The sequence below is a fragment of the Antechinus flavipes genome, chromosome 2, assembly GCF_016432865.1.
Source record: "Antechinus flavipes isolate AdamAnt ecotype Samford, QLD, Australia chromosome 2, AdamAnt_v2, whole genome shotgun sequence".
Lineage (NCBI taxonomy): Eukaryota > Metazoa > Chordata > Mammalia > Dasyuromorphia > Dasyuridae > Antechinus > Antechinus flavipes.
The window spans coordinates 650340822-650355329 of NC_067399.1; the positions used below are offsets into that span (position 1 = coordinate 650340822).

General features: G+C 33.7%; 1 protein-coding gene across 1 annotated transcript in view; it reads left to right on the forward strand.

Annotated features, from left to right (window-relative positions):
• The window catches only part of BMPR1A (bone morphogenetic protein receptor type 1A), a 104818-nt gene that overhangs the window by 38238 nt on the left and 52072 nt on the right, over positions 1-14508 (forward strand). Inside the window, exon 2 of the mRNA XM_051982384.1 lies at positions 10110-10225. The gene's annotated coding sequence lies outside the window, so the exon portion shown is untranslated. The remainder of the gene's footprint in view (positions 1-10109; positions 10226-14508) is intronic.

Below are 14508 nucleotides of genomic sequence, written 5' to 3' on the forward strand. Positions count from 1 at the left end.
TACTGCTCTATCGGAACTGATTTGGTTCATCTCATTGCTGAAGGTGGCCAGGTCCATCAGAATTAATCATCATATAGTATTGTTGTTGGAGTATATAATGATCTCCTGGTCCTGCTCATTTCACTCAGCATCAGTTCATGTAAGTCTCTCCAGGCCTTTCTGAAATCATCCTGTTGGTCATTTCTTACTGACAATAATAAGATGTTTATATCCTTAACAGAAACTTGGGAATTATACTTTTTCCTACTTGGGCTGTGGGCCTCAAGATTTTTGGAAGATGGACATCCTATAAATTTGTTATATATACATCACTGTCACCCAAGAACAACTAAACATGAAAGAAAACAGTCCTACACAACCTTTGGATACCCCACTGTTAACTATTGACCGAGTTCATAGGGAAATTCGGGTCATGTTCTAGGGCCTCTCCCTTTAGGAGTCTTAATTATCAAGCCTCTCCCCGCCATTGTATGCTTCTTAACAAGCTATTTGAGAGTCTTCTAAGGCAGACGGCTGTGGCCACAGTAATGGAGAACAGCCAGGCCCAATTTTGTGATTCTAGATCCATATTTGCAATTTCTATTAACCGCCCCAACCACCTGCTTTTTGTTTTCTTTGTAGAGCAAAGAACTAGACATCTGGAGGAATATGAAAGAGCCAAATGTGGCTCAAGAATAGTTGCAAAACAGGCCAAGAATTATGGAGATCCTATTTGGAATCAGGATCATTTTTCCCTTTCCCTTTTCAGTTAACTCCTTTTTGAAGGGTGGGGTGAATGAAGGAAAAAAGGGAAGAAACTTTCACACTCCTAAGCTTTTAGTTATTTTCCAGTGCCTGCCAATATTTGCATATAGATTGATTCCTAGAAACTTAACAGGAGAATTTAGCATCAGGCTTCTTTTGTCAATTGCTCTAGTTTTCTGAGGCCTTTAAATGAACTCTCAAGAATCTGAAGGTGTCTTATTTCCCTCCTGAGGTATAATTCTAAGTATTTGGAGTAAGAAAGTTTTTAGTTCAAGCCTTCATTCTATTTCATCACTGATTGAATGGTGATTTCACTTTGGGATCAGGTGCATGGTGTGTGTGTGTGTGTGTGTGTGTGCGCGCCTGCACATGTGCATTTATGTGCGCATGTGTGCATATACATATATGCTTATCATTTTAATCTTTAACTATTCCTAATAAGTCAAACATAACATAAATTCACTCAGATGATGAACTAAATATAAACAATATTCATATATATTGAGAAAATTATGTATGTGATCCAAGAGTATTTTCCAAGGGCAAGACTTCCACGGCTTAAAGTCCTACAATTCGTTCTGGAGAAAGTCAGTTTTAGTAACTCTATTACATTTTATTTTACTGATATTTTATAGAAAAGTTTGCCTAAAAGGGATGATCTGTTACAATATTAGTTACCTGCTTGATTTTGACCTCTGACGACAGGGACTGGGTTTTTTACTTTGCTACTTTTTTTTAACATCAGTGTCTGGCACATTAAGATACTTAAAATATTAATTGGTTAATACAAAAAAAGGGGCAAGAAGATCTAATGCTCAGTTTTGCCAGGATACTCTATCTCTGTAATAGTTTTCAGGATTTCCTCACAGAGGGCAGAACTGTATCTTCAGAGGAGTGAGTACTTTTCTTTGCCCCATGGAACAATAATGATAGGAGGATCCTCAGATGCCACCTGGAGGGTATAGGACTGATTACAAGAAGGAAACAAAAGAATTCTGATTGTTGGTAAGGAGGCTAATATGTTGACATGACTAGATGTAAAAATAATACGCAGCATTTATTTAGTGCTTTATGATTTGTGAAATGCCTTACAGATGTTTTATCATTTTATTCTCACATCAACTCTGAGAGTAGGTGCTATTTTATCTTCATTTTACAAAACAGAAAATTGAAGTAGAAAGCAGTTAAGTGACTTGCCCAGGCTCAGAGCTAGGAAATCTTTGAACCCAGGTCCTCTTGACTTGAGATCTATCCCTTTACCCGCCATACCACCTGGCTGCTGAGACTTTTCACATGTGAAGATTCCTACTCATATTGGATGTTTACATGAGAACAGGATATGCTTATTGGATCCTTAGAAAAAATTTCTAAATTAAAATTTTTAAAATAAATTTTTGTAGTATCTTTTGTTTTTGCAGTCTCAATTTCCTTTGCATTTTTTTCTTTCCCCTCTGAAAGAACCATCCTATATAACAAAAATTTTTTGAAAAAAGAGGGCAAAAAAATCAGCAAAATTAATAAACCTATTCAAAATCTGATGTCATATATGGTGTTACACACTATGGAACCCCCTTTTCCCTACCCCATCACTGCAAAAAGTTAGGAGAGGTGGCTTCTTATATCTCTTTTTCTTGAAACAAGACTTTTTTTCTTTTAATAATTCTGGAACATTTCTTTCCTTTTTTAAAAAAATTGTTTTCTTGAATTCTTTTGTTATTATTACATTATATGATTTCCCCTCTTTTTCCGTTTCCCTTTTTCAGAGAACAATCCTATATAAGCAAGTATTTTTTTAATAGGAAGAAGAAAAAATATCAATGAAACCAATCATTGTGTTGAAGAAAACCTGATGCTATATGGATTGTTTCACAATTGTAGACCCTCCATTCCTGCAAAGAAATGGAGGGAGACAGCTTCTCATATTTCTTCTTGTGTTAAGCTTGTTCATTGTAATTTTTCAGCATGCATTTTTGAGTATTAAATGGCTCTTCTTTCCGTTTATGTTGTCATCATTGTTCATTTTGTTTTCTTGGTCCTACTTCATTTTGTGCTAATTCATACAAATCTTTACATTTTTCTTTGTATTCCTCATATTCATCACAGTAGTATTCCATTACATTAATTTACTGTAAATTACCATTACTTAATCTATTGGTATCTGCTTTGTTTGCTGCTCCAAAAATACTATTTTAAATATTTGGTGTGTATGGAGACTTTTTTGTCACTGATCTCCTTAGGATATATGCCTAGCAGTAGAATGTTTAAGTGAAATTATAATTAGGAAACCAGATTTTAGGGGGATAGTGGTGATTTTATCACTGTTGCTGATTGGATATAGATGTTGTAAAAAGAAAAGGAATTAATAGGTAGTGAACAGGTGGTTAAAAAGTTGGTGCCTGATAATAAAATCAGGCTAACAACCAGATTTACAGTGCATCTGATGTCTGGTGTTTGCCTAAAGATTTGTGAATCTGAGCAAGAGAACTTTAAACTGAAAATAGATGGAGGAGAAACTTGCTTCTGTAACTATTAAACCACATTCAAATATAGCATATCCTGCTTAGGAAGAGAAGATATCCCTACAGGTAAGAACCTGTGTGAATTTGGCTCAGTTCCTAAACTTTTCTGTGGTTTCCTTAACTAAAAAATGAGGCTTTTGACTAAGTTGACCACATTTCAGTTCAACAACATTAACTAAACATTTTCTATATACAAGGTTCTGGGTGCTGTGGAGATACAAATTTTTAAGTGGAAAAATAACACCATTCTTTAGAGAGTTTGGATTCTTTGGGGGATTACTAATATCTCTTGTAGTCTTGTCTAGGAGCCCAAGAAAAGTAATGCTGTTTAATAATTAACCAAAAAAATCCAGGAAAAAGGATAGTAAATATAAAATAATAGATACTAATAAAATACTTATATATGTATAAAAAAATCACAAAATATTTGTAATAAAATGAATTAGATCTCTGTAGGTAAATGAAACCTTACAATTCTCATTAAGACTTGGTGGATGTGACCTATATCTGGAATGCCCCAGTAGAAGCCTAGATCTAATTTATAAAAAATTTTATAAAATAAATTCGAGAAAAAGAGTAGTAGAATAGCATTCTACATTAAGAAGATATAATTCTGTGTGAGAATTCATATAATTCTTTGTAGAAAGCATGGTGGGGAAATTTTCTGTGAGGGTCAAAGAAGGTAGACAGAGATGTGATATTCTAGTAGGAGGACATCCTAGAACATTGATCTCAGAAAATGGGATAGGAGGGATGATGAGTTCTGATAAGATCACAAAGCTGGCAGGGAAACAGGATATAGGAGACAGGAGCAGTTTTAGCTGTTTGGATTTCTTCTGTAGGTCTTTTTCAGCTAATAATAACAACTTAAGAATTCTTCTCTTTACCTCGCGGATAATTTCATCCTTCGTAAGGTAGAGGAAAGAGACTTAAGGGAACTGCTGTTTTGGAACTGATTCTGACCAATAATGAGAAAATAGAAATGATGGGAAGAAGTGCAAAGATTAATGAATGTAATTAATGTAATATATGGTGCATACTTGGTTTATTTTTATAAAAACACACTTAGAAGATGGATGCAAAGTTTAGTAATTGAGGAAAGAACACAGAGAAGTAGGAGCAAGATCCTGTCAAAATAGAAGGAACAGCTTGTCATAAATGTTAGATTAGGGCCAAGAATTAGTTGTAGTGGACTGATAAAACCACTCTTTGGGGATACCTTCATCTGCTTCAATTTCCTAATCTGTAAAATGTGGATATCAATAGCACTTAATACCTAGAGTTGAAAATAAAATGAGATAATAGCTGCAAAGCACTTTGTGAAACTTAAAAGTTTTAAAAGTATGATATATATAATATATATATATGAAGTTGTCTTATTATATTTGTATTAATTCCTTCTATAGCTTGGATATCAAACTTAAATTTGAAGCAAAGATTCTTTATCCCTTATTCCATCCCTCCCCCACTTCAGTTGTGGTTTCCATGCTTTATTTGTATTCCTTAAACTCTAAGGCTGCATGGTCCAGTTAAAATTTCAAGTCCCATAAGTAGCCCTTAGTCATGTTTTTATAACACGGAGCCCCAGCATGAGTCTAGATACTCAGTATGTTCAGATTTGAAATTTGGCAGTAGAGATTTTCTTGCTTCACTGATTGGCTGAGTATACTAAGGCCTGTCTTGACCTCATGAATCCTATAAAAGCCAGTGCAGAAAGGGGACCTAATTTTCTGGGACTGGTTGTTCACTTTTATTAGATCTGCTTTTGTTGTCCATTGTCCCTGTGGAGAACTGGGAGACCTTGATAATTGTCACCATCTATCCTTAATACTGTTATCTATTAAACAAAGTTGAATTTTTGGGTGGTGCATCTGTCTCATTGACTCAGTATTACCAATTCCCACTCCTGAGTGGACCATTGTGCAGATGATCAATAATTAAGTCATCAGTTTCTTTTAGTTGCATTGATTTTGTTCACGTAAAAGCTTTTCTGGAGATAGTATGTGGCTGTAGAAAGAAACTTTAGCTATAGGAAGACATGGGTTCAGATATTGTCTCTACAACACTCTAGATGGGATTGTAGAGAAATTACTTCATCTCTAAAGTACCTTAGGCAACCACATATTACTAACATTTGTTAAAACAAGTGTAGATTAGCACTAGTAGATTTCTTTATTAAATAAAATTTTCTTTATTAAACTTTCGCTATACTAGTCACATATGAGCTCTCTTCTCTATCCAATTGAAATTTTTTCATAATCATAATTATCCTTTTTGTTGTTTGTGATTTCCAGCCTTTGTTGTCTTGAAAATAGTTTCTGTGTTCATAATTTATAAAGGTACTTCCTTCTGGTATCCTTTGATTTTCTTTCATGATATAGCCTTTTATATTTAGGTCATGGATTCACTTAGAATGCAGTAGTAAATGTGTTATAAGATTCTGGTCTTAATGAATTCTCTGTAAAACTTTCTTATTTTTCCCAATCGTTCTTGTGGAAGAGGGAGTCTTTTCACCAATAGTTTATGTTCTTTGGGGTATTCAATACTGAATGGCTTATTTCTTAATATGTAGTAGATAATTTAAATAATTATTGCTTTTTAAAAAAAGTGTTTGAAATCTGATAATCTCATGCCCCTTCATTCTTGCTTTTTTATTATCTCATATACTTGCAAGTGAATTGTATTATTTAATTTTTATAAAGTATCCTCTTATTAGTTTGATGTGTGTGGTACCACATTTTAAAATTAATTTAGGCAATGTAATCACCTATTTGATGTTTTTTGCTTATTTTTATAATGTTAGTGAGGCCCAACCTGGAATAATAAATGCCTTGCCATTTAAAATACATTTTTACTGGTTTCATATTTTAATTTTATGTTTTTATATTATATTTACATTTCCCAATAATAGAATAAGAAAGGGGAAAAACGGTTTAGCAAAATTAACCAACATATTGGAAAGTCTGATATTATATGCAGTGTTCCAACATTCATGTTCTTTTATCCCTGCAAAGAAGTGGATAGGAGGAAAAGAAAGTCTCATTTTTTTCTTTCAGGTCAAGCTTGGCCAGTATTATCTTACATCATTCCGTTTGAATTCTTTATTCTTTTTATTTACATTGTTATTGTGTGCATATTGTTTTCTTAGTTCTTATTTTACTCAGTTCATATAAATATTCCTCTGGTTTTCTTTTGTTTATTGTAGTCATCATTTCTTATAGCACAATAAAATTCTATTACATTTTGTGCCCCAATCTAGTCAACCATTTTCTACTAATGGGTATCTATTCTATTTCCATTTCTTTACTGTTACAAAGAAGTGCTGCTAATAATATTTTGCTATATCCTGGTAGTTTTTTTCTTGCCATTGATTTCCTTGGTGTATATGCCTAGCAGTGGAATTTTTGGATCAGAGTGTAAAGACATTTTAGTTATCTTCCGAGCCTAATTCCAAATTGTTTTCCAGAATGGTTGGACAGATTCACAGAATATTAGTGTCCTTGTCTTCCAGTGGCCCCTCCCAATACTGATTCCTCCTCCAATTATTTGTCTTTATTATTATAATATGGTTTTATTTGTATTTGTAACATACATCTGGAATCTGTCTTGAAAGGTCAGCATACAGATATTTTATGCATTTTATTGTAATTGGAATGCACTTTCTTTTTCTGTTGTATCATCTTGGTTTTTGTTAGCATTGTATTGAAATGCTAATGATTTTTGTGAATTTATTTTTCTATCATATTACTTTGGTGAAGTTATTAGTTTCTTCACTGATTTAAAAACAAAACAAATCAACACACTCTCTAGAAGTTGTATTCTTAGCTGGCTTAAACAGCAGCTGTGGTCCCTTTCTCATAAGGCTGTCAGAGCTCCCACTTCGCCAACCATGTGTTGGTGTGTAGAATGAAACCTTAGCTGACCCAGTCATTAGGCAATCCCATTATTGACTGCCATTTTACTACCTAGGAAACACTGGACAATCCAGTCACCTTTTGTTTCCCTCCATATTTTGAGAAGAAGTTGTAAGACTAGTTAGGAAACAAACTTCTGTGCCCCGGTGCTGGCTATGACTTTGCATTTCTTTTTCCTCCTTGGGGCCTTTAGAGAAGTTGGCTGTCTCCATCCCAGGTTCAATTCTAATTTATTGTGGGTGAGAAATAGCCATCCATTCTTCCCAGAATTTGAGCAAGAATAAACAGCCTGGATATGCTTTTTTAAATGGACAGACTTGGGTGGTATAAGTTAACATTTATCTCATTGAATCCTTATAATAATTCTGAAATAGGTGTTAATAGTATCCCCATTTTATAGATGAGGACACTGTGTCTTGAAGAATTTATAAATCAGTCAGCTTATTTGCATCAAGTATTACTATGCTCCAGGCTTTTTGTTAAGTACTGGGGACTCAAAGAGAGGCAAAAACCCTGTCTCTTTCATAAGAGCTTACTGTCTTCTCTTATCCAAAATGGTGACTGGAACAGCTTTAGTTTTCCGAAAGATTTATTTATGAAACTCTCAAAGCCATAATAAATATTTTTTAAAGGTCATCATCCATTACTATTATGTATTTAGCTGTACTACAAAATTGCATGATTTGGAGTTGTGGTTCTTTCTTTTACCTAAGTTTTCAGTCCTTGTTCCTTAGACAATTTAGACTCCATAAGAGTTGCTGTGATCCCACTCTAGGGTTGTCCTTTGGCTAGCCTACTTCTTAAAAGATAGGCGCACAATTCTTATCATCTTTTGCACTGAAGCTTATCTAAATTTTTACTCTACTCTTATGATCTAAAAAACTAAGGGATGGGCAGTTTCAAAAAATTAAATTGTTGGTGAAAAATAAATTATCTTTTATATCCACAGTGACAGGGACCATAGGAAGCAGTAATTTCTTCCCTAGCTGAGGAGGAGCACCTGCCCTTTGCTACCCCAGTTTCCCGGCTTCATTTTACTTGGGATTTATTAGTGAAGCCCCTGGAATTCAGGAAGCTTTTTGAATAGTTTCTTTGAACTGAACTGAGGTTAACTTAGTATTGAATATGCATACTAGAAAAGTATATAATCAAGCAAGTGAAGAAAAAAGGTCAGAAGTGGGAATAATAGAAAGGACAGTAGGTTTTGAGTAATTATAAAAATATATTTGTTAAAGCTCTTTTATCTCATTTTCTACTATCTGAAGAAACTGTACTTTACCAAACATTTAAAAATGGCTTTAATGTTTCTATCCTGTTTAATTCACCATTTCCTGATTTATGTGTGTGAATATATTTAAAGCACTTGGCTGAGATTAAAACAGGTCTCTAGGAATATATCTTGAAAAAGGGCTAGGAGAGGGTGAGTGATTCTTTGTTTTCTAAGGAATTAGGCTCATTTCTTTGGTTTCATGTCTTCCTATTCTTCACCAACCCCGCTATCCGTGGAAAAGACTGGGGAATACTTTAAGATTCAAGGTGCTATGGAAAAGAATTGTCTGGGGAAAATGCATCTGTTTTGCCTTTACTGAAAGTTAAGCAACAATCAATGCCTTTGTTTTTTCTTAATTTAATAAAAAGCCTATTTTAGACTAGGAAATAAAAAAAAAAACATTAAATTCCAACTAGAGCATTGTATTTATTTATACCTTAATTTTCTCTGGCTTTTCTAAGAAGTTAGAGACAAAAAAGTACAGATGTGTGTGAAGATCTGTCTAAGAAGTGATTGAAAAGGGTGGTTAGTAAGAACTTCTTAAACCCTGCAGGTCTTTGCTAACTGTTCTGCTTGGTCAGCCTAGCTTTAGCTGGACCATGAAAGATTTAACATAGTCCTGTGGCAGCCTGTCTGCTTTGCAGACTGTTGTCTTTAAGAAAGGGTGTTACCTGATATGCTATGCTGGTTCAGGTTGCTCCAGTTTACACACATTTAGTTCTTATTGCCAAGACCACTAAACCTCAGTGCCGAACAAATGATACTTCTAAATGGACTTGGAGACAGAGACATTTTGACCTTGGAGTAAGATATAGGTAATAGTTGTAAACCTTTTGGATTTCCACTCCTTTAAATAGATAATAGAATACTGTTTGAATGAAATAACATCTTCATATCACATCATCTGTACTCAAATATATTTTTCAAATTGTGATATTAGTACCTAAAGTGAATTTAATAAATAAAGTTTTCAGTTATATGTTTGTGAGTTGAAGATTCTAAAAATATGCATAGTAGTAAGGTACTAATAAAGTTTCACAAATAATAAAAAATTATTTCATGCCATTTCAGTACTGATATATTTCAGTACTGATCTGAAAAATGTCTGTTATTCTGGGAAATAAAAGTTTGATGGAAATTCAAACTGTTTACTTGAAGGTTGTGCTGATAAAAGGGAATAAAAAATTCAAAAAGAAAGTCAAATGTATATTGGTAGAGATAAAAAGTACAGGAATCAGAATTTTAGAAGTATAAAAATTCTTTTCTTAACTCTTCTCCCTAATTTTTAATGAATTGAGATAATTACAGTAGTAATAGCTGACATTTAGTTTTTAAGTTATGTTAATAACATTTGAATCTAATATATAGTAAATACTGATAGTATAAAATTCTTTTAAAAAATTTAATAGATAGCAATGGCTAATATGAAACTTGTAAAAAAAATTAATGATTTTTGTGCACTAAAGTTATTTAAGAAGTTGAAAACGTTCAAAATGTAAAGCTTTTGGGAGTAGTAAACTGCTTAAGAGGAAGATTCATTTCTAAAGTAAAAATACTTCTTGATATTGATTTCATAAGAAAATGCATATTTATAAATTGTGTTCTTCTAAAGACAAAAATTGTTTCAATCTTTAAATTAACTTTTTTTTTTTACTTTAACAGATTCATGGAAATATGTATTACTTTAATATTGCCTTGGAATTAATGAAGTGGAAATACAGATCAAAGCAATTTGGAGAAAATAGAAAACATAGTTTTATTCATCAGACTCTCTTGAGGTAAGATTATACTTCTCATTAAAAAGTTAGATTTGAATGTTTTCAGCATTTATTAAGTACTTAATAAATGTTTGTTGACTGGTTGCTGTCTCAGTAATATGTGGAATAGATTAGTCATCTAATGTCATTATGTTACCTACAAAAAAGAACTATGTTCTTTGTTATTCTTTAAATTTTAGATCATTATACATTTTAAAAATTATTATTATTTTTATTTTTGCTGAGGCAATTGGGGTTAAGTGACTTGCCCAGGGTCACACAGCTATAAAGTATTAAGTGTCTGAGTCTAGATTTGAACTCAGGTTCTCCTGACTTCAGGGCTGGTGCTTTATCTACTGAGTCTCCTAGCTGCCCCCATTTTAAAAAATTTATTTTAATAGTGTTTTTTCTAGCTACTTGTAAATATGTTTTTCAACATTCATTTTTGTAAGATTTGGAGTTCCAAATTTTTTTTCTTACCTCCTTCCTTTATCTCTCCCTTCCCTGAGCTAGCAAGCAATCTGATATAAGTCATATGTACACATTCATTTTTAACATATTTCCACGAGTTATGTTGGGAAAGAAAAATCAGAACAACAGGAAAAAAACATGAAAAAGAAAAAAAATTGATCCACATTTGATCTCCATAGTTCTTTTTCTGGGTGCAGATGGCATTTTCAATCGAAAGTTTATTACAGTTGCCTTGGATTGTATTGCTGAGAAGAGCTAAGTCTAGCATAGTTTAGTTCATTATATTTCCAGCAGTTTTTCCTGCACTTGTTGAGTGACTTCAGTTGGTAAGTTTATTTATTGTTGCGTCATGTAATTTTCTTCATTCAAACCATAGATTATAACTCTGTTTAGCTCTGTAAAGATTTTAACTTAAAAGGTTAAAAACATATCTTCCCATTCAAATGATAACAAAATTCAAATGTGAATTTACTTTGAAATTTAATTATCTTCATATGAAAATTTAGTGCTTTACATGTTAGGAACAAATATTAGACCTCTCCAAGCAACAAATTCAAAGTTTATAATTTATCACAAGCAGCAGAAATTACTATATGAATGTAATAACTAGAGAATGTGAAGTTATTCTAAACTATTAGGTCAGTTGTGTTGGTAGAAGTTCAGAAATTTAGGGACCAGTTCATTTAACAAAAACAATTGGTATTTAGTTTATTAGTCCCTGACATGTAAATGATCTTTTCTAGACTGATTTTAAAAGTATTTAAAATGTCAAGCTGTTTTACCCATTGGCTTTTATATTAATGCTGTTATTTGAATAATGATAATAGAAAAGTCAACCTTATTTCCTTCATGTCCCATCTTAGTAAGAGAAGAGAGGTTCTCTAGTACCCATTTGAACTATTGTTTATGCTCACATTTTCCATAACCTTCACACAAAGTAACAGAAATTCCAAGGAGTCTTGGTCACTGGCAGTGAAGAGCTAAGGGGTCCCAGCACAGTTTACTCATTGAACTCTTTGAGTCTAGCTCCCTCTCTTGCCCTTTTTAGACTTTCCTTCATTTAAAGCTTTAACGTTTCTCCTTTGGATGAAGAGAGATTTTTTTTTTTTAATCAGTCTACAAATTTTGAAATATTTATTAAGTGTCTACTATGTGCCAAGCCATGGGCTTATTTCCTAATTAGGTGAGTAGACATGTTTGTCTCAGAATTCGTTTCTAAGAATTGAATAGTTATTAAGGCAGCAGATGTTGATTTTGTTGTGTATGAAAGATGCAAAGAAGTATGTGACATGATCTTTGCCTTACAGTTTTGGGGGAAAATAAGGCATTTTGTAGTTTCAGTGATAAATAGTCACTGTCTATTTATCTATTTATTTTAATAAAAAAATAATAAATTTAATAATAATAATATTATATTATATATAATATATATTATAATATATTATAATAATAAATAAAAACCTAATCAGAGTTGCTCCTGGAATTCTAAGAGTATCTCCATGAAGTGGGAATTTCAGGTTGGTCTTACAACGGTCAGAAGGATGGTTAACTGTGATAGAGGACATTCTTAAGTAGGGAAAGAGCTAAGTAAAGAAGCAGTTAGAGGCAGAAAATTAGATAGGTTCCCAGCTTCCGAGCTGTCCTTAACTTCTTACTCTGTTTCACCTGCTTATCCAGTCACCAGTTTGGTTACTTTTACCCCCTCAACAATCTGGCATTCATCTTTTTCTTTCTGCCAGGGTACTGCACTACTTCAGGGCTTCATGAGGTCTTGCCTATCCTCCTGCTTAGTCTCCCTCCTTGCTCCAAATGTCTCCCTTCCCCTGTCTGCATAGTTGCCAAAGTGATTGGGCCATTATACAAATGTCAGCTACTACTATTGAATATGATTTGGATAAACTTTTGTGAGAAGGCCATATTGATAAGAGAACCTAATTCTTAAGATTGAGAATATAAATAATTTTTAAGCATATTGAGATCTTTCTACTGGGGATGATGTGGTTTTAATTTTTGAACATGCTTATTTCCTCTGTGATACATGTAGAGAGTTGATTATATTATGTTTTCTTATTTTCCTCATTGAAATGTGATCATATTGTTTTTTATTTTTCTCACTGAACTATATGTAGTTCAATTCAGTGAGGATTTATTAATTTCTGTCCATATGAATTGTGCTAAATGTAGGGAATACAATTACAAAAATGAAATGATCCTTGCCCTCAAGCTTATATTTTGCCCAGGAAAAAGAACAGGTACAAAGATCATTTAATAGAACTATCTCACATGTCCTATGGTCTTCAAGCTGTTTGCTTATCCAGACTTATGTCCAGGCTTAGGGATTAGCTCCAAGAGTCATTTGTCTTTTGTCTTTTTATGTCCTCTTCTCTCTCCCAAGTTTTTATTCTGGGAAAATTTCTGAATATAGCTTGTATTTATTTCACACATAGGTAATAATCCCTCACTTCTGGATGGATATTAATGAATGCAAATTGGGTAGAGGACTATTATGATTTTTTCTCAGAAAATATTACAGGCTCAGAAACTTAACAGATACTTACATATAGGTTTGGAAATACATAAAGCAATGACAATAGTCCTTGAGCTCCTCTTGGAAGGAACCAGAATCTGAGATCACACCAGAATTTCAGTGAAACTTTTTGTCTTTCACTAGAATCTACATATGGTCCCTTCTAGACCAGTAGAGTCATCCAGAAGTGTGGACTTTCTTTTCCTCACCTCCCAATAAGGCCAAGGCTCCACAGCCACTTCTGTCAGACCTACACTTTTCAGATCTGTGTACTAGAAGAGGCAGCTGTGGCAAAAGGGAAGAGCTCTGGGTTGGGAGTCTGAGCACTGACCTGCTACTTCATTCCTTTGTTATCGTGGGCCAGTGGTCTCAGTTTCCTTAACTGTCATAGGAGGGTGCCCTTCTTACTTCCTGCTAGCTCTATAACAATGATGCTCCGAAATAAAGCATAATATCAATAGAGGAAGACAGAGTATAAAGCATCCTGTGTAATGACTTTAATCTGTAATTGCTTCTTTAGCTACAGGAGCTATTTGGGCAAACCTTTCTCTAAGAAGCATATTGCTTAGGAACTATTCCTGATCTTTGCTCAGAAATTCAGATCTCGACTCTTGAACTTGAGGTTACTCTTGAAATAACTCCAGAGACTAGTCATACCCAAGAAGTTTCTCTTTTGTGATTGAAGTGCTAGATAATGCTTTTCATGCTGCCTAGAAATTCCTTTCTGAGGGATCCAAGAATACATTATCTATATGAGTGATTAGTTTTTCTTTGTTCCAAGGCAGTGACCTACCTATTCTCCTGGCTTCTTCTCTCTCTTAGGCTGGAGCTCTCATCTTCTGCTTCAAAGGTGAGCACATACAGCCCTTCTGTGCTCCCACCCAAAGGTAGCCATTATTACATCCTGAGGCTTGTGGGCATTTGAAAACTCTTTGCTATTCTGAGGTCTGTTTCCTGAACTGGAAAAATGTGAAAAGACTTAAATAAATTTCTATACTCATGTTTACTCATGGCCAAAGGTTGACTCTTGAAGAGTCTTTTTTCTGAAGTGTTTGAGTAACAAAATCACCTTGGGAGTAGCTCCAGTCATTGTGACCTATCCCTTGAATTTGCCAAAGGGTGACTCCAACCCCCAGTTCATTGCACAGTAGTTCCAGTTACTAAGATTTATCTGAAGTTGTCTTTTGTCATTTTAACAAGGTGCCTGTGAGCTCATCTGAAGTTTCAAACAAAGTCTTATTGCCATTGCAAACTCCTCAAGCAGAACTAGAGAATAGTGGAAGGAGTACTGGATCAACGTGGGAAT